At 45.0% G+C, this 19065-nt stretch overlaps 1 pseudogene across 1 annotated transcript; it reads right to left on the reverse strand.

Annotated features, from left to right (window-relative positions):
* Positions 1-232: 232 nt before the first annotated feature.
* Positions 233-18733, reverse strand: LOC311106539 (G patch domain-containing protein 2-like; annotated as a pseudogene). Its single transcript, XR_014615867.1, has 10 exons — positions 18598-18733; positions 15704-15954; positions 14752-15299; positions 14426-14490; positions 7825-8001; positions 7437-7572; positions 7252-7291; positions 7035-7099; positions 6803-6891; positions 233-1277 (listed from the first exon to the last, which is right to left on the reverse strand). The product of XR_014615867.1 is annotated as a G patch domain-containing protein 2-like (transcript).
* Between the last annotated feature and the right edge of the window lie 332 nt (positions 18734-19065).

Below are 19065 nucleotides of genomic sequence, written 5' to 3' on the forward strand. Positions count from 1 at the left end.
TGACCCCACTATGGGTCACGACCCCGACATGGAATACCAGATTTAGTACGATTAGTACACATTATGCAATTTAAGTAAGTAGTAGGCAAGCCAGTTTTCGGCCACGGCCACTGGGAATCATTATTGGAGAGGAGACATTTCCATGTGATGATTGCTATACATGCATACCAAGCAAGTACAGTGTGATTGGTTTGACTTTTGTTTGGCTTCTTTTTTAATAAAATAGACACTATTCTGGTTTGAACATTTTACTTCACAACCATACCATGATTAATTTCCTGAATCATTCACCACACTCTCCCCTCAGGCATACCATCTACACATTCTAACATAACTGACCAATATTCCAAAGGAACCATATGATAGTTTAAATAAATTTGTTTTTCTTTTTACATTTGCCAGTTACATTACATTAGTGCTATACCAGAGTAACTACAAGTAGGACACATTTAATTAACTTTACCTTATGCAGTACTTAGCTACCACTTCAGCCATTACCTTTTTGTACTAACCACAGTAAGTACTAGCTACATAGGTTATACCATTACAATTACCTTGGAATAATGCCAATGTAATGTGGCGTTGCAAAAATATTTAAACGCAAATATAACTTCCATATTTTTTGTCATCCTGTGCAATTTCAGACAACCATTTGGCTCTGCCATACTTATAGAAAATTTACCATTGATTGAAGAGAAATTGTATTCTTGTGAAACTGAGCCTTTTAGTGTGTAGTACGCACAGTGATGCCAACTATACAGCCTGGCTAGTAGCACACAATCAAACCCAACTACAATGTCTGGTTGTCTTCTCTTCATTCCTTCTCTTTTCCCTGGTATGTGGGACATCTCAAGTACAAATCTGAGGTGGGAACCCTAACACTCCACTCTAACCAGGGTTGTGACTTTCCCTATCATAGGATGTTTGTCCTCCTTTCAGTTATTTACTTTTCTTGCTGACTTGTATTTGTTCCTTCCAGCTCTGATGCTCTATCAGTCTTTCTTTCCCAGGGAGTGTTGACCACCGTCCTCCCTGCTCTCAGTTGGGTCCATCTCCACCGAGGTCTACTGGCCTGGCCTGTTCAGTTTGGGGCCTAAAGCGTGGGGCTCAGTTGAAACCCAGGCCCGCTCCTTTGGGTCTCTGTGTGGTCCGAACAGGCTCAGTGATGCCCCTCCCCTCCGGACCCAGGCCCATGCCAGGGCTCCAGCCCATACTCTGCATCATCCGGTTCCCCATGTTGGTCTCTGGGATGGGCCCCACTCTCTCACCTACCACCCCTAGAGGAGCGATAAAAGAACAGGAACACCGAGTTACAACAGAGAAGATGAGATGGAGACATAAAAGGAGAGAGTATGTTAGAGGGTGACGGAGACGTAAGTGGAGAGTATTACACTTTACAGAAAGACTTTATAGTACAGTGCCTTCAGAAAGTGTTCATACCCCGTGACTTATTCCACATTTTGTTGAGTTACAGTCTGAATTCAAAATGGGTTAAATTCATTTTCTCTCACCCATCTACACACAAAACACCATAATGGCAAAGTGAAAACATGCTTTTATACATTATTGCACATTTATTGAAATTGAAATACAGAAATATCTCAATACTTTGTAAAACCACCTTTGGCAGCGATTACAGCCTCAAGTCTTCTTGGGTATGACGCTACAAGCTTGGTACACCTGTATTTGGGGAGTTTCTACCATTCTTCTCTGCAGATCCTCTCAAGCTCTGTCATGTTGGATGGGGAGAGTCGCTGCACAGCTATTTTCAGGTCTCTCCAGAGATGTTAGATCGGATTCAAGTCCAGGCTCTGGCTGGGCCACTCAAGGACAGTCAGAGACTTGTCCCGAAGCCACTCCTGTGTTGTCTTGGCTGTGTGCTTAGGGTCGTTGTCCTCTTGGAAGGTGAACCTTCACCCCAGTCTGAGGTCCTGAGTGCTCTGCAGCAGGTTTTCATCAAGGATCTCTCTGTACTTTGCTCCGCTCATCTTTCCCTCGATCTGACTAGTCTCCCAGTCCCTGCCTCTGAAAAACATCCCCAGAGCATGATGCTGCCCCCACCATGCTTCACCGTAGGGATGGTGCCAGGTTTCCTCCAGACGTGACACTTGGCATTCAGGCCAAAGAGTTCAATCTTGGTTTCATCAGACCAGAGAATCTTGTTTCTCATGGTCTGAGAGTCCTTTAGGTGCCTTTTGGCAAACTCTAAGTGGGCTGTCATGTGCCTTTTACTGAGGAGTGGTTTCCGTCTGGCCAAAGGCCTGATTGGTGGAGTGCTGCAGAGATGGTTGTCCTTCTGGAAGGGTCTCCCATCTCCACAGAGGAACTCTGGAGCTCTGCAAGAGTGACCATCGGTTTCTTGGTCAGCTCCCTGACCAAGGCCCTTCTCCCGCAATTGTTCAGTTTGGCAGGGTGGCCAGCTCTAGAAAGAGTATTGGTGGTTCCAAACTTCTTCCATTTAAGAATGATGGAGGCCACTGTGTTCTTGGGGACCTTCAATGCTGCAGAAATGTTTTGGTACCCTTCCCCAGATCTGTGACTCGACACAATCCTGTGTCAGAGGTCTACGGACAATTCCTTCGACCTCATGGCTTGAGTTTTTGCTCTGACATGCACTGTCAATAGTGGAACCTTATATAGACAGGTGTGTGCCTTTCCAAATCATGTCCAATCGATTGAATTTACCACAGGTGGACTCCAATCAAGTTGTTGAAACATTTCAAGGATGATCAATGGAAACAGGATGCACCTGAGCTCAATTTCAAGTCTCATAGCAAAGGGTCTGAATACTTATGTAAATAAACGTGCAAACATTTCTAAAAACCTGTTTTCGCTTTGTCATTATGGGGTATTGTGTGTAGATTGATGAGGATTTTATTTTATCCATTTTAGAATAAGGCTGTAACGTAATAAAATGTGGAAAAAGGGAAGGGGTCTGAATACTTTCCGAATGCACTGTACACCATCAAAGAAATCCATTATTTATTTATTTATTTAGGCAAGTCCTAAGAAACATAATGTCTAATAAAATGTATTTTCTAAAGCCTATAGGACAGCCATGCACATTAAATCAATAGTAATTATGTTCTTTAAACAGACAAGACACACTTACCCTGATCCCAGTCAACACACACAGGCTATATTTGATAGTAGGCTAAGAATATAACAATAAAATACAAATAATATTTGGCCCACACAACTTGCGCCATGGGAACGCGGGAAAGCGCGGTCATAAAAAACATAATATTTTGAAACCGAGCCCAAGCCCATGCTTTTTTAAAATCCACGTTTCATCTCTTTCCTAACCTCACTCCGCTTTGTTAGGGAACAGGCGTAGGTGGGCTCCCGAGTGGTGCAGCGGTCTAAGGCACTGCATCTCAGTACTTGAAGCGTCACTACAGACCCTGGTTCGATTCCAGGCTGTATAACAACCGGCCGTGATTGGAAGTCCCATAGGGCGGCGCACAATTGGCCCAGCGTCGTCCGGGTTTGGCCGGTGTAGGCCGTCATTGTAAATAAGAATTTGTTCTTAACTGACTTGCCTAGTTAAATAAAGGTAAAAAAAAAAAAAAAAAGGGTCTTACATTGATAGTATATTCAACATGATACCGATAGAAAATAATAGCAATCTATATTTTTAAAAGCATGCGAGTCTGGTGTACATATTTCACAACCTCCATAGGCTTTTGGAGTTGTCTATATGCAATTAAGCAAAATAATAGGAACTACACTTGATTTAGGCTACATTATTGCATGCTAAATGTTTTCTGATCAGTGATAGATGATGCCACCTCCACTTATTTGCCCAGTCAGAGAATAAACCAAATATACAGACGGAGATTCACTGAAACAAAATCACATTGATCGATTAAAACAAGTCACCGGCTTTTGGTCGGGAGTAGCGAAGAGCAAAATAATCCACTTGTTAAACTACATAACATGCTGGCAAAATGTTCTGATCAGTGCTAATAAATGAGCCAACTAGACAAGATGACCATGAGCAGCACTCAGCTCAACATAGCTAACACTTCCACAGCCTAATTGTAGCCTAACCAATATCCAAACGGAGATTCAGTGAAAATAAAAATTGGACATTGATTGATTTATCAAGAGACGCTTGTCTCAAAGCAGCGTGAAACGGTGCTGAAATAGTTGACAAAACGAGGGTAGGCTATTCCTTCAAATGTAGGCTATTATAACAATAGGATGTCTTTGGGAGTTTCAGTAAGCAACAATTTTCTGCCTTCAATTGCATTAGCCTACTTTATTCCAATATTTTAATCAGTTAGTGATATTAATTCCCACAGTAATTCTTTATGGATCCATCTAGTTGTGGTTAAGAAAACAGTGTGAAGGGCTATGCGAAGAGATGGGTGAAGTGACATGCCTCGCAAAGTTTAGAACTGCCAGGAGGATGGCAACAGCCTAGTAGTAACTTGTGCTGCCTAGCAACCATCAAGAGCTTAGGACGTAGTGCGTGTCAATGCCACCTCAGCATTACGGCTACGTTTCATACTAAGCCATAGGCAGAACTTTACCGCAATCATGACTAGATCGGTTTGTGGAAATAAACAATTAGGCTTTGGCGGAAAAATATTGGCGGGATGCTAAAGTATGTTAGAGGGGGAGAGGGAGACATAAGAGGAGAAGGAAAGGGAAAGAGAGAGAAGGAAGGAGACCAGAAGAGCGAGTTAAGAGTAGAGCAGATTATCTTGATGAAGGCTTATTGATTAGGCTCAATGGGCTGACAAAGCTACAGTATTTAACCCCTGAACTCTACCTCTAACCCAATGAGCCAGCTACATTTGGTGAAGACGAATGTTCTGAATGGACAACAGTAGTATCGAAAACTGGAACAAAAAGGAAATTGTCTAAAATTGGAGTAGAGGATATGTGTGTAAATGATAATGAATCGCTTCTTGTTGGGATGCGTTTGTTGAGTAAGGATGAGTATGTGGGAAACCTGTGAGGTGTTAAATGGTGAAGTATGTGCTTGGAAAAGTGGAGTCTGTCAGAGTGACCAGGAGAGGTCTTATTTTGATTAATTGTTTATTATTTTTTGGTAGTTCCGTTTTTTGGGGGGGAATCCTGTTTCCATCCCGCATAGTAGGTGGCAGGATGCACATTAAATTGTGTGATCACCAATATACCATAGAAGAAGTAGTGCATGTCAGAGCAGAAACTATAACATGATGTCCAAGGAACTGTCCGTAGATCTCCAAGATAGAATTGTGATGAGGCATATATCTGGGGAAGGGTATACAATCATTTCTAGAGTGTTGAAAGTCTCCATCATTGAAAAAATATGGAACTACCCAGAGCTGGCCGTCCGACCAAACTGAGCAATCAGGCAACAAGGACCTTGGTCAGGAAGGTGACCAAGAACCCAACGACCACCAGAACTACAGAGTTCCTTAGCTGAGATGGGAGAACCTACCAGAAGGACAACAGTCTCTATAGCACTTCACCAATCTGGGCTTTATGGGAGAGTGGCCAGACAGAAGCCACGCCTGCGAAAAAGGCACATGACAGCACGTCTGGAGTTTGCAAAAAGGCACATGAAAGACTGAGATCATAAGGCAAAATATTCTGTAGTCTGAGTAGACAAATTTGATTATTTGTCCTGAATGCAAAGCGCTATGTCTGGAGAAATCCAGGGCAGCTCATCACCTGTCTAACGCCATCCTTACCGTGAAGCATGGTGGTGGCAGCATCATGCTATGGGGATACTTTTCAGCTCCAGGGACTGGGAGACTGGTAAGGATAGAGGGAACAATGAATGGAGCCAAATACAGAGTGCAAACGACCTTAGACTAGGGCGAAGATTTACGTTCCAACATGACCATGACCCCAAGCATACAGTCAAAGCAACGCTGGAATGGCTTCAGAACAAGAATGTGAAAGTCCTTGAGTGGCCCAGCCAAAGCCCAGAGTTGAATCCCATTGAAACTATGTGGAAAGACTAAAAGATTACTGTTCACCGCCGCTCCCCATCTAACTTAACAGAGCTTGAGAAAATCTGTAAGGAAGAATGGGAGAAAATCCAAATCCAGATGTGAAAAGCTGATACAGACATACCCAAGATGACTCAAAGCTGTAATCACCGCCAAAGGTGCTTCTACAAAGTATCGACTCATGGGTGTGAATACTTATATAAATGAGATTTCTGTATTTCATTTTCAATAAATTAGCAACAATTTCTAAAAACATGTTTTCACTTTGTCATTATGGGGTATTGTGTGTAGATTGGTGAGGAAAAAAATCTATGTAATCCATTTTGAATTCCGTCTGTAACACAACAAAATGTGGAATAAGTCAAGCGGTACGAACACTTTCTGAAGGCACTGTAACAATGAGAGGTGTGGGCAGTAGAGCAGACTCCTGTTGCACTTGTTGTAGCCATTGGTATACACTCCTTTATATCCTCTTCCTGGAACTAAGATGGGCACCAGACCAAGACTTACTAACTCTTTATATCCCCAGTCTCGTTCCCCTTCCTGGTATTAACATCTTCCACTCCCCTAAAACACACTAACAGAGGTAGAGAGAGGTGAAGGGTGGAAGGGTGGAAGGGGAGCAGGAGGGTTCTGTGATACACAGCCGTGATTGGTTTAGGGTTAATCTGGTTTCTCTCTGTGACTGCAGAGCCTGCCAGCTGACTGCTGTCCAATCCAGGTTAGGGAGGAAGGGTGAGGGGGAAAAGAGCTAAAGCTGGTTAACGACCGGGGTTGGACGGGTGGGGGGTTGGGCTTGGGGGTCGGGGAGTAAGTGAGTGCAGTAGTGTGTGTCAGAAAGACTTTACCTGTGGGTGGAGGTAAGCCAAGGGGTGCTGCTTTACGTCTCCTCTTGACCTCCCCCGTACACAGAGACCCCAGGTGACCACTCGTCTGTCTGTAGAACCACAACCAGGAAATAAGAATAATTCATTAGCACCCATGTGTTGGCAACATCCTAGAAACAATGTGCTGTTGTGGATGGAACAACTGTATAATTTCTTGTGAGATAATGTGTTGATTGGATCATTCCTAATATACCTGCTGGCTGTTTTCACTGAGCAGCTCCTCCGATGCCCTCTGTCTGTCCGTGGGTCCCAGTGCATCTAGAGAGAGAGAGAAAGAGACAGAGAATAAACTAAAAGCTATTAGCAAATGTAAAATACCTGTATCTGGGCATTATCAGCCACAAATGTATAACAGTCGGTACTGTTTTGAAAGTGCAGCTAGGTGGTGAACTAACAGAGACATGTCTTACTTGTCCGTGTTCTCGTCTAGACCCCGGACTAAACCATGGGCTGTGGAGAACAAATAGGTTTGTTTAGTTTATTTCCACACAGTCAAGTCAAATAGAGAAAAATACAGAATAAGGAAAAAAATTCACAAAGTATAGACAAGTATTCTACAAGTCAGGTGAGTGTGAGGGTTGTAAGGTAGACTGACTCGTGTGAGTGGCCGTGTGAGTGGGGGGGGTCCTGGTGGTGTCGTCCCAGCCGCTCGTTGAAGGCCTGTCCTGGGCTGCACTGAGAAGCCTGGCCCTGGGGCCCACCATGCAGCCAGCTCAGCCTGGCCTGGAACCCTGCCACAGGAGAGACAGCAGAGTGCACACATCATAGACTGGAATAGGGGAAACCCTATTGCAGCTGTAGAGGCTACAAGACAAACCCTTTGCAGTAGCTGCCCCCTACTGGCCATATGACAGGTCACAATTAGACTTTGGATAACTCGTTCTACTATCATGCAAAGAAAAACACAGACAAGTGGGGACTAGTAATCAAAATGGTACTGGACTCAGAGATACAAACAAACAGACAGGTCTGGGTCCAGCTACCTCTCTGTGCACCGGGGCTCATGATGGGGAAGGATCCGGTGAGGATGCTGTTGAAGACCGGGTCAGCCAGGTCCAGTTCTTCTCCTGCCTCCCTCTCCCACCAGGGAATCACCCCCCCCACTCCACATGCTCCCCCCGGTTCCCCCTCATAGAACCAGTCACTCTGCTCATCATCAGCTGGGAGATGGGAACAGGTTAGAGGCTAAAAGTTCAGGGTGAAGAAAATAGCTTTCATACAAAACATTTACTCATTTAGATTTTGGACCAACCTTTTTCAAGACACATTTGATCCTTGTTGATAACACTGCTATAAATGACATGGGATGGCGGATGTTGGATATTTTGTTAAAGCCTAATTTAGATATGTTTCCGCTTATAATTTCCGACATTTAGATGGCTATTTGTTAGTCAACTTGTATATAATTAGATACATGCAGCTTCTCTTCTGTCATAACTTGTTGGCCTAGAAGACTTAATAAAATCGGTACTCACAAGAATAAATGTCATAAATTGATAGAATGAATGCATTAATAATCTAGTTGACGTCGGTCCATTTCTGATTCTCTCACAGACCAAGATGTTTAGAGATCAGGGAGAAAAGCTCTAACACAAGGTAATGATTCTTCCCGTGCAAAATGTTCAACGGACAGGTTGAAATTAAGGCTGTGAAAATGATCCAACATGTTTCAGATAAGATTTCAGTTAGTCTTGGATGCATAATGTTATGTGATTTAAATACTGTCTGCATTCATGAAAGTGTCAATCGCAAAAGATTGCACATTTACACACGGCCTATACCCGCCCACTCGCATTCGCTCAAGAGATGCTGAAATAAATAAATCATATTTCTCCATTCCTGTTCCTCAGACAAAATTAATATTTGGTTTATCATTGCACTGCACTAAATACTTCTTCACAAGTACATTTTATATTAGGCTACATGTGAGAGGTTATAGGCATGAATTTAACCCATCTCAAGTTCAAAAGTGCGGTCAACCAGGGGGTGCCCTTAGATCCTCAAAAAGTTATACAGCTGCACCATTGAAAGCATCTTGACTGGCTGCATCACGTCTTAGTATGGCAACTGCAAGGCACCCGACTGCAAGGTGCTACCGAGGGTGATGAGTACGGCCCCATTTTCTATTTCTAGTTTTTATCTTTAACTCTGCATAGTTGGAAAAGGACACGTAAGTAAGCATTTCACTGTTTTTTTTTTCTTGGGGGTAGATCAGCTTAATATTGCAGATAGATTGTAACTTCCACCAATGTAATTGTCTGCATCACTTCCAATCCCCCATGTTATATACAGTGGGGAAAAAAAGTATTTAGTCAGCCACCAATTGTGCAAGTTCTCCCACTTCAAAAGATGAGAGAGGCCTGTAATTTTCATCATAGGTACACGTCAACTATAACAGACAAATTTAGAAAAAATAATCCAGAAAATCACATTGTAGGATTTTTAATGAATTTATTTGCAAATTATGGTGGAAAATAAGTATTTGGTCACCTACAAACAAGCAAGATTTCTGGCTCTCACAGACCTGTAACTTCTTCTTTAAGAGGTTCCTCTGTCCTCCACTCGTTACCTGTATTAATGGCACCTGTTTGAACTTGTTATCAGTATAAAAGACACCTGTCCACAACCTCAAACAGTCACACTCCAAACTCCACTATGGCCAAGACCAAAGAGCTGTCAAAGGACACCAGAAACAAAATTGTAGACCTGCACCAGGCTGGGAAGACTGAATCTGCAATAGGTAAGCAGCTTGGTTTGAAGAAATCAACTGTGGGAGCAATTATTAGGAAATGGAAGACATACAATACCACTGATAATCTCCCTCGATTCGGGGCTCCACGCAAGATCTCACCCCGTGGGGTCAAAATGATCACAAAAACGGTGAGCAAAAATCCCAGAACCACACGGGGGGACCTAGTGAATGACCTGCAGAGAGCTGGGACCAAAGTAACAAAGCCTACCATCAGTAACACACTACGCCGCCAGGGACTCAAATCCTGCAGTGCCCCCTGCTTAAGCCAGTACATGTCCAGGCCCGTCTGAAGTTTGCTAGAGTGCATTTGGATGATCCAGAAGAGGATTGGGAGAATGTCATATGGTCAGATGAAACCAAAATAGAACTTTTTGGTAAAAACTCAACTCGTCGTGTTTGGAGGACAAAGAATGCTGAGTTGCATCCAAAGAACACCATACCTACTGTGAAGCATGGGGGTGGAAACATCATGCTTTGGGGCTGTTTTTCTGCAAAGGGACCAGGACGACTGATCCGTGTAAAGGAAAGAATGAATGGGGCCATGTATCGTGAGATTTTGAGTGAAAACCTCCTTCCATCAGCAAGGGCATTGAAGATGAAACGTGGCTGGGTCTTTCAGCATGACAATGATCCCAAACACACCGCCCGGGCAACGAAGGAGTGGCTTCGTAAGAAGCATTTCAAGATCCTGGAGTGGCCTAGCCAGTCTCCAGATCTCAACCCCATAGAAAATCTTTGGAGGGAGTTGAAAGTCCGTGTTGCCCAGCGACAGCCCCAAAACATCATTGCTCTAGAGGAGATCTGCATGGAGGAATGGGCCAAAATACCAGCAACAGTGTGTGAAAACCTTGTGAAGACTTACAGAAAACGTTTGACCTGTGTCATTGCCAACAAAGGGTATATAACAAAGTATTGAGAAACTTTTGTTATTGACCAAATACTTATTTTCCACCATAATTTGCAAATAAATTCATAAAAAATCCTACAATGTGATTTTCTGGATTTTTTTCTCTCAATTTGTCTGTCATAGTTGACATGTACCTATGATGAAAATTACAGGCCTCTCTCAACTTTTTAAGTGGGAGAACTTGCACAATTGGTGGCTGACTAAATACTTTTTTTCCCCACTGTATATATATATACAGTGGGGAGAACAAGTATTTGATACACTGCCGATTTTGCAGGTTTTCCTACTTACAAAGCATGTAGAGGTCTGTCATTTTTATCCTAGGTACACTTCAACTGTGAGAGACGGAATCTAAAACAAAAATCCAGAAAAATCACACTGTATGATTTGTAAGTAACTAATTTGCATTTTATTGCATGACATAAGTATTTGATCATCTACCAACCAGTAACAATTCTGGCTCTCACAGACCTGATAGTTTTTCTTTAAGAAGCCCTCCTGTTCTCCACTCATTACCTGTATTAACTGCACCTGTTTGAACTCGTTACCTGCGCTACTCCCGAGTGGCGCAGTGGTCTAAGGCACTGCATCGCAGTGCTAGCTGTGCCACTAGAGATCCTGGTTCGAATCCAGGCTCTGTCGTAGCCGGCCGTGACCGGGAGACCCATGGGGCGGCGCACAATTGGCCCAGCGTCGTCTAGGGGAGGGAATGGCCGGCAGGGGATGTAGCTCAGTTCGTAGAGCATGGCGTTTGCAACGCCAGGGTTGTGGGTTCGATTCCCACGGGGGGTATGAAAAAAATAAAATAATCTATGCACTAACTGTAAGTCGCTCTGGATAAGAGCGTCTGCTAAATGACGTAAATGTAAATGTAAATAAAAGACACCTGTCCACACACTCAATCAAACAGACTCCAACCTCTCCACAATGGCCAAGACCAGAGAGCTGTGTAAGGACATCAGTGATACAATTGTAGACCTGCACAAGGCTGGGATGGGCTACAGGACAATAGGCAAGCAGCTTGGTGAGAAGGCAATAACTGAACGCAATTATTAGAAAATGGAAGAAGTTCAAGATGACGGTCAATCACTCTCTGTCTGGGGCTCCATGCAAGATCTCACCTCGTGGGGCATCAATGATCATGAGGAAGGTGAGGGATCAGCCCAGAACTACACGGCAGGACCTGGTCAATGACCTGAAGAGAGCTGGGACCACAGTCTCAAAGAAAACCATTAGTAACACACTACGCCGTCATGGATTAAAATCCTGCAGCGAATGCAAGGTCCCCCTGCTCAAGCCAGCGCATGTCCAGGCCCGTCTGAAGTTTGCCAATGATGATCCAGAGGAGGAATGGGAGAAGGTCATGTGGTCTGATGAGACAAAAATAGAGCTTTTTGGTCTAAACTCCACTCGCCGTGTTTGGAGGAAGAAGAAGGATGAGTACAACCCCAAGAACACCATCCCAACCGTGAAGCATGGAGGTGGAAACATCATTCTTTGGGGATGCTTTTCTGCAAAGGGGACAGGACGACTGCACCGTATTGAGGGGAGGATGGATGGGGCCATGTATCGCGAGATCTTGGCCAACAACCTCCTTCCCTCAGTAAGAGCATTGAAGACGGGTCGTGGCTGGGTCTTCCAGCATGACAACGACCCGAAACACACAGCCAGGGCAACTATGGAGTGGCTCCGTAAGAAGCATCTCAAGGTCATGGAGTGGCCTAGCCAGTCTCCAGACCTGAACCCAATTGCAATTGATTTTCTGGATTTTTGTTTTAGATTCCGTCTCTCACAGTTGAAGTGTACCTACGATAAAAACTACAGACCTCTACATGCTTTGTAAGTAGGAAAACCTGCAAAATCGGCAGTGTATCAAATACTTGTTCTTCCCACTGTATATACAGTGGGGGAAATAAGTATTTAGTCAGCTACCAATTGTGCAAGTTCTCCCACTTAAAAAGATGAGAGAGGCCTGTAATTTTCATCATAGGTACACGTCAACTACGACAGACAAATTGAGAAAAAAAAATCCTGAAAATCACATTGTAGGATTTTTAATGAATTTATTTGCAAATTATGGTGGAAAATAAGTATTTGGTCACCTACAAACAAGCAAGATTTCTGGCTCTCACAGACCTGTAACTTCTTCTTTAAGAGGCTCCTCTGTCCTCCACTCGTTACCTGTATTAATGGCACCTGTTTGAACTTGTTATCAGTATAAAAGACACCTGTCCACAACCTCAAACAGTCACACTCCAAACTCCACTATGGCCAAGACCAAAGAGCTGTCAAAGGACACCAGAAACAAAATTGTAGACCTGCACCAGGCTGGGAAGACTGAATCTGCAATAGGTAAGCAGCTTGGTTTGAAGAAATCAACTGTGGGAGCAATTATTAGGAAATGGAAGACATACAAGACCACTGATAATCTCCCAAGATCTCACCCCGTGGGGTCAAAATGATCACAAGAACGGACAGGTGTCTTTTATACTGATAACAAGTTCAAACAGGTGCCATTAATACAGGTAACGAGTGGAGGACAGAGGAGCCTCTTAAAGAAGAAGTTACAGGTCTGTGAGAGCCAGAAATCTTGCTTGTTTGTAGGTGACCAAATACTTATTTTCCACCATAATTTGCAAATAAATTCATTAAAAATCCTACAATGTGATTTTCAGGATATTTTTTTCTCGATTTGTCTGTCATAGTTGACGTGTACCTATGATGAAAATTACAGGCCTCTCTCATCTTTTTAAGTGGGAGAACTTGCACAATTGGTGGCTGACTAAATACTTTCCCCCCCCACTGTACATATCCTTTAAAAAAATATATATATAAAAAATATATTTCCCTTTATTACTTTCCAACCCCGCCACCCTTTCCCCACTTGGAGTAAACTAGTGAACAACAACGCCTAGGCCTCTACTTCCAGCCCATACCCACTATCTACATTTTATGGACACAGTCAATTTTACAGTAATTACATTTTGTTTGTTCTTTCTCCTGAACTTCTTCTACTCTCAACCTCTCCGATCATTTTCATGATGTCCATCCGGTTTGCTTCTATATGCCATATCTTTCTAACTGTGCTCCTTCACAAAAGCTCCCAACCTACAACCCATACACTTATTATGGACACAGCGTGCCTACATTATTAGTTATCAACTATGTTCTTTAATGCAAGGCCGACAGCATTTCACTGTTAGTGTACACCTGTTGTTTACAAAGCATGTGACCAATAAAATGTTATTTGATCCAGTTCCTCAATGCAGGCGGTGTCAGAGAACACCCAAGCCAAAGATTGTTCTCTCTGCTACCACACGGCAAGCGGTACCAGTGCACCAAGTCTGGAACCAACAGGACCCTGAACAGCTTCTACCCCCAAGTCTGCTAAACAAGACTAATAAATAGCTACCTACATTGACCCTTGTTTGCACTAACTCTATGCACACACACTGGACTCTACCCACACACTCACACATACTTACACTGACACCCCAACAAACAATACATATGCCCACACACATATAACACGCATGCATACTGACACCACACTCACACACACTTTTACACCCACCACATATACTGTTGCTACTGTCGATTATCTATCCTGTTGTCTAGTCTCTTTACCCCTACCTATATGTACATAGCTACCTCAATTACCTCGTACCACTGCACATCTACTCAGTACCGGTACACCCTGTATATAGCCATGTTATTTTTACTCATTATTGTTATTCACTGAGTATTTATTCCTTGTGTCACTATTTATATTTTTATCTTTAACTCTGAATTGTTGGAAAATGACCCGTAAGCATTTCACTGTTAGTCTACACCTGTTGTTTACAAAGCATGTGACAAATAAACAAAATGTATTCCGCCGTTCCTGTAAATGACAATATTTGGTGGCCAGCAAAATAATGGTTACCTTGCCTCCCCTCGTCATTGGTGTACAGTCCACCATCGCTACTGTTGCTCACACTGCTGGTCTCACTAAGAGAGAGAGAAAGAGAGGGATAAAGGAGAAAATATGGGGTGTGAGGAGAGGTGATGGGAAAAGAAGAAGAGACAAGTCTGAAATCAATTTCCATTGTCCATCATACAAGGAAAACTCTCAGGAAGATGAAGCTATGGGGAGAATAACCTAGCAAACAAGCCTCCTAAACACTGCTTTCCAACCAGGTGAGTGTACCTGTGAACGTATAGGCCTACACAAAGGAGCAGGGAAACATAGCAGACAAGAGAAACACTAACCACCTGTCACTCATGTCCTCGTCTGAGCCCTTCTGCTCCTCAAACTCCATTTTGTCCTTGGGCCCCACCTGCCCCATAATGGCGTCCTCACTCTCCACCACCACCCCTTCATCAGTTGCCTCCAGCCCCAGCCTGTGGGCAGCCAGTTTCCTCTTCTTTACCCTGCTTTTTCCTCTTCCAACCCCACCACCACCAACGAGCTCCATCCCCATCCTGCCCTCAGCCACGCTCACCCCAGGGATCCTGCACCCTGCGTGGGGCTTGGGGACGGGTGGGGGCCCTAGCATGGAGGTGTTGCTACTGGAGGTAACCGGCTCCAGAGGGGGGTCCACGGCCATGCGTTTGACCTTGCGCCGTCGCCTCAAACTACGGGACCCCTCTGCACCCGGCACTCCTCCTAGGTCCTCCTGCCAGATGGGGCACTTGGCACGCCCTGTGTCGGGGTTCAGGGGGGTACGGCGCTTGGGCCCCAGCTGCTCATCAGAGTCGCTGTTGTCGCGGGCGTGGCTGTTGCTGCTGGCAACACCGCCTGTGGTGGTGCGGTAGTCCTGAGAGGAAAGGAGCGAGGAAGAGAAGGAGAGCAAGAGGAAAGACAAAACCGGTTAGACAAAGACATGTTCAGAAAGTCAAACATTTTAACACACTCTTATCCAGAGCAACTTACAGGTGCAATTAGGGTTAAGTGCCTTGCTCGAGGGCACATTGACAGATTTTTTTCAACCCAGTCGACTCGGGATTCAAACCAGCAACTGTTCGGTTACTGGCCCAACGCTCTTAACCGCTAGGCTACCTAGCTTAGACAGTTAAACTGACAGTATTTGTTATCTTAAGGAATCTAATTACTGTACTTTACTAAAAAAAAGCAGTTAACAAGGTACTATTCCTTTACAATAACAACAAGACACGTGAGGTTCATTACGGGCCTGTCTGAGACCCCCTCCCCCCTCCCCACCTTGTGTTCATCCAGGCTGGACTCAGAGCCCTCACTGAGGTGGCCAGTCTCCCAGGCTGGGTGGGGGTTGTCAGAGCGTCTCTTCCTCCCACGGCGTTTCCGGCCCTGTCTCTTCAGCAGGCAGCCTACGGCCAGCGCATGGTCCCCCCCATCCCCAAAGCCCCCCCGGGCCGCCTGCTCCGAGCTCTCCTCCAGCGCCGACACCAGGTCATGGACCAGCTCGTCCATCGTCCATTGTCCGGCTAAAGTGCCTAGGGAAGGAGAGAAAGGAGGTGTGAGTGTGTACAAACAGTGAAGATTATTTGAATTTGTGTGTTGTGAACACTAATGTCTTCACCCATAACCTCTGCCCACGCCCCTCCCCACAACACCTGTCTCCACTCTGCTCATTAGCGCCTCTTGTCTATCTGCTCCTGCAGGTTCATGCTCTACAACATTCGGAGAGTACGACCCTGCCTTACACAGGAAGCGGCACAGGTCCTAATCCAGGCACTTGTCATCTCCCGTCTGGACTACTGCAACTCGCTGTTGGCTGGCCTCCCTGCCTGTGCCATTAAACCCCTACAACTCATCCAGAATGCCGCAGCCCGTCTGGTGTTCAACCTTCCCAAGTTCTCTCACGTCACCCCCCTCCTCCGCACACTCCACTGGCTTCCAGTTGAAGCTCGCATCCGCTACAAGACCATGGTGCTTGCCTATGGAGCAGTGAGGGGAACGGCACCTCTGTACCTTCGGGCTCTGATCAGTCCCTACACCCAAACGAGGGCATTGCGTTCATCCACCTCTGGCCTGCTGGCTCCCCTTCCTCTGCGGAAGCATAGTTCCCGCTCAGCCCAGTCAAAACTGTTCGCTGCTCTGGCACCCCAATGGTGGAACAAGCTCCCTCACGACGCCAGGACAGCGGAGTCACTCACCACCTTCCGGAGACATTTGAAACCCCACCTCTTTAAGGAATACCTGGGATAGGATAAAGTAATCCTTCTACCCCCCCCCCCCCTCCAAACATTGTAAAGTGGTTATCCCACTGGCTATAGGGTGAACGCACCAATTGGTGAGTCGCTCTGGATAAGAGCGTCTGCTAAATGACGTAAATGTGCCCTTGAGCAAGGCACTTAACCCTAATTGCTCCTGTAAGTCGCTCTGGATAAGAGCGTCTGCTAAATGACTAAAATGTAATGTAAATGTATATTTAAGCAACAGTTTTTCCCTCCAATCTTGCTTATTCCTGTTGGTGAATGCATGAGGTGGCCATCCTATGTTTTACATTTTACATTTTACATTTTAGTCATTTAGCAGACGCTCTTAACCAGAGCGACTTACAGGAGCAATTAGGGTTAAGTGCCTTGCTCAAGGGCACATTAACGTCATTTAGCAGACGCTCTTAGCCAGAGCGACTCACAAATTGGTGTGTTCACCCTATAGCCAGTGGGATAACCACTTTACAATTTGGGGGGGGGGGGGGGGGGGGGGGGGGGGTTAGAAGGAATACTTTATCCTATCCCAGGTATTCCTTAAAGAGGTGGGGTTTCAAATGTCTCCGGAAGGTGGTGAGTGACTCCGCTGTCCTGGCGTCGTGAGGGAGCTTGTTCCACCATTGGGGTGCCAGAGCAGCGAACAGTTTTGACTGGGCTGAGCGGGAGCTATGCTTCCGCAGAGGAAGGGGAGCCAGCAGGCCAGAGGTGGATGAACGCAATGTCCTCGTTTGGGTGTAGGGACTGATCAGAGCCTGAAGGTACAGAGGTGCCGTTCCCCTCACTGCTCCATAGGCAAGCACCATGGTCTTGTAGCGGATGCGAGCTTCAACTGGAAGCCAGTGGAGTGTGCGGAGGAGGGGGGTGACGTGAGAGAACTTGGGAAGGTTGAACACCATGTTGTGCGTGGCTGACAAAGTGAGTACTCTCCATTGTCAAAGCACATGTGTAAATGTTAACATTAAGATCCTTGAAGTTTGTCAAAGTGTATATGCTGCTGCCATATCTAGAACAATTTCCTGCCAGTCCAGTATGTAAGATATCGTCAGTTTGTTTGATACACTTCGGTTTATTCTACTTTTTGCACTTGTCAGTCATGCTTGTATGTTAACATGTGTTTACCTCCCTCTTGTATTTCCATAGTAAACTACATTATCCTACAACCTTTCCCCATGTGCTCCTGCCTGTGTTCAATAAAACCCCACTATTTGGATTCTTGCTTAATCTGCTCCTTTCATCTGCATTAAGTTATCGATGCGCCATGGTGGCATTCTGAACTCTAAACCAGTCAACTTCCTTATACCATCCACCTTTCCTTTAGTGTACAGCCTAAAGTGTGTATCCTATTAAACATGTCAGTGTGAAACTGTCCCATGAGACCAGGGGTAAATTCATTACGCTTATTCTGTTGCACAATCTTTCGCAACGAAAACCAGTTTCTATTGGGCAAATTCGGGTAGGTCCTTCGTTCCGTTTGGTTCTTACACGGTTTCCGTTACAAGGCGTAATGAATACACCCCTCCCCTGGCATCTTATGAGCTGTAATGGAAGGTGTACCAGTGTGTATGTATGTGCTAGCTATTAGCTGCAACCAAATGTTGGCTGAATTTACATGCAGAACTTGGGCTAGACGGCCCAGGCACAATCCATGGAGATCTGACCTCATTTTAAAAGCTAACGTTAGGTAGCATAGTTGGCTAAGTCGTAAAAGAAAAGTTAGTTAAATCTAGAGTACAGACATCACGCAAATGGGCAGTCAGGCGTTAGTTAACGTCAGTGGCCCATTTTGCTGACAATGTCAACATCTGAAAGTTAGCTAGGTAGCCGATTAACGTTAGCACTGTCGTTTCATCAAAATACAACGTTAAGCAGGCGTGCTATGCTAGTCAGCTGGCTAGCCACGAATTTCGCGACATCACTTACCAGCTGGTTCCCTCTTTGTCAATGGTCTTTAAATTAGCTTCACGGAACATTAAAGCCCCCCAAAGCCGGTTACTTTTAACCAAAAACAAAGGGGACACTTCTAAACGTAGGTAACCAAGCTTGCTAGCAAATCTGCGAAAGCAGTCAAGACCCTTCTGGTGTGGTTGGCTACGAAGTACCTACATTTATTGCGCATTACTGCCACCTACTGTACTAGTGTCACCAACTTTGTGGTAGCTTATATAATGCAGCAAGTAAACCGCATAGTGGGTCAAGTTCCGCAACAACTAAAAGTGTAAAGCGCGAGGCTCAACTTCTCTGCTGTTTTGGTGCCCTGGCAACCGTGACAAGAACCCATTCGATGATGCACAGATCTCGAAGTGTTGCTCATCTCTATGGGTGCGTTTGAGTGGTAAGGCTGACACAACCGACTGTAGACTAGTCGGAGGTGCATCTGCGGACACTGGT

Source organism: Coregonus lavaretus, assembly GCF_964263955.1.
Source record: "Coregonus lavaretus genome assembly, chromosome: 31".
NCBI classification, from domain to species: Eukaryota; Metazoa; Chordata; class Actinopteri; order Salmoniformes; family Salmonidae; genus Coregonus; species Coregonus lavaretus.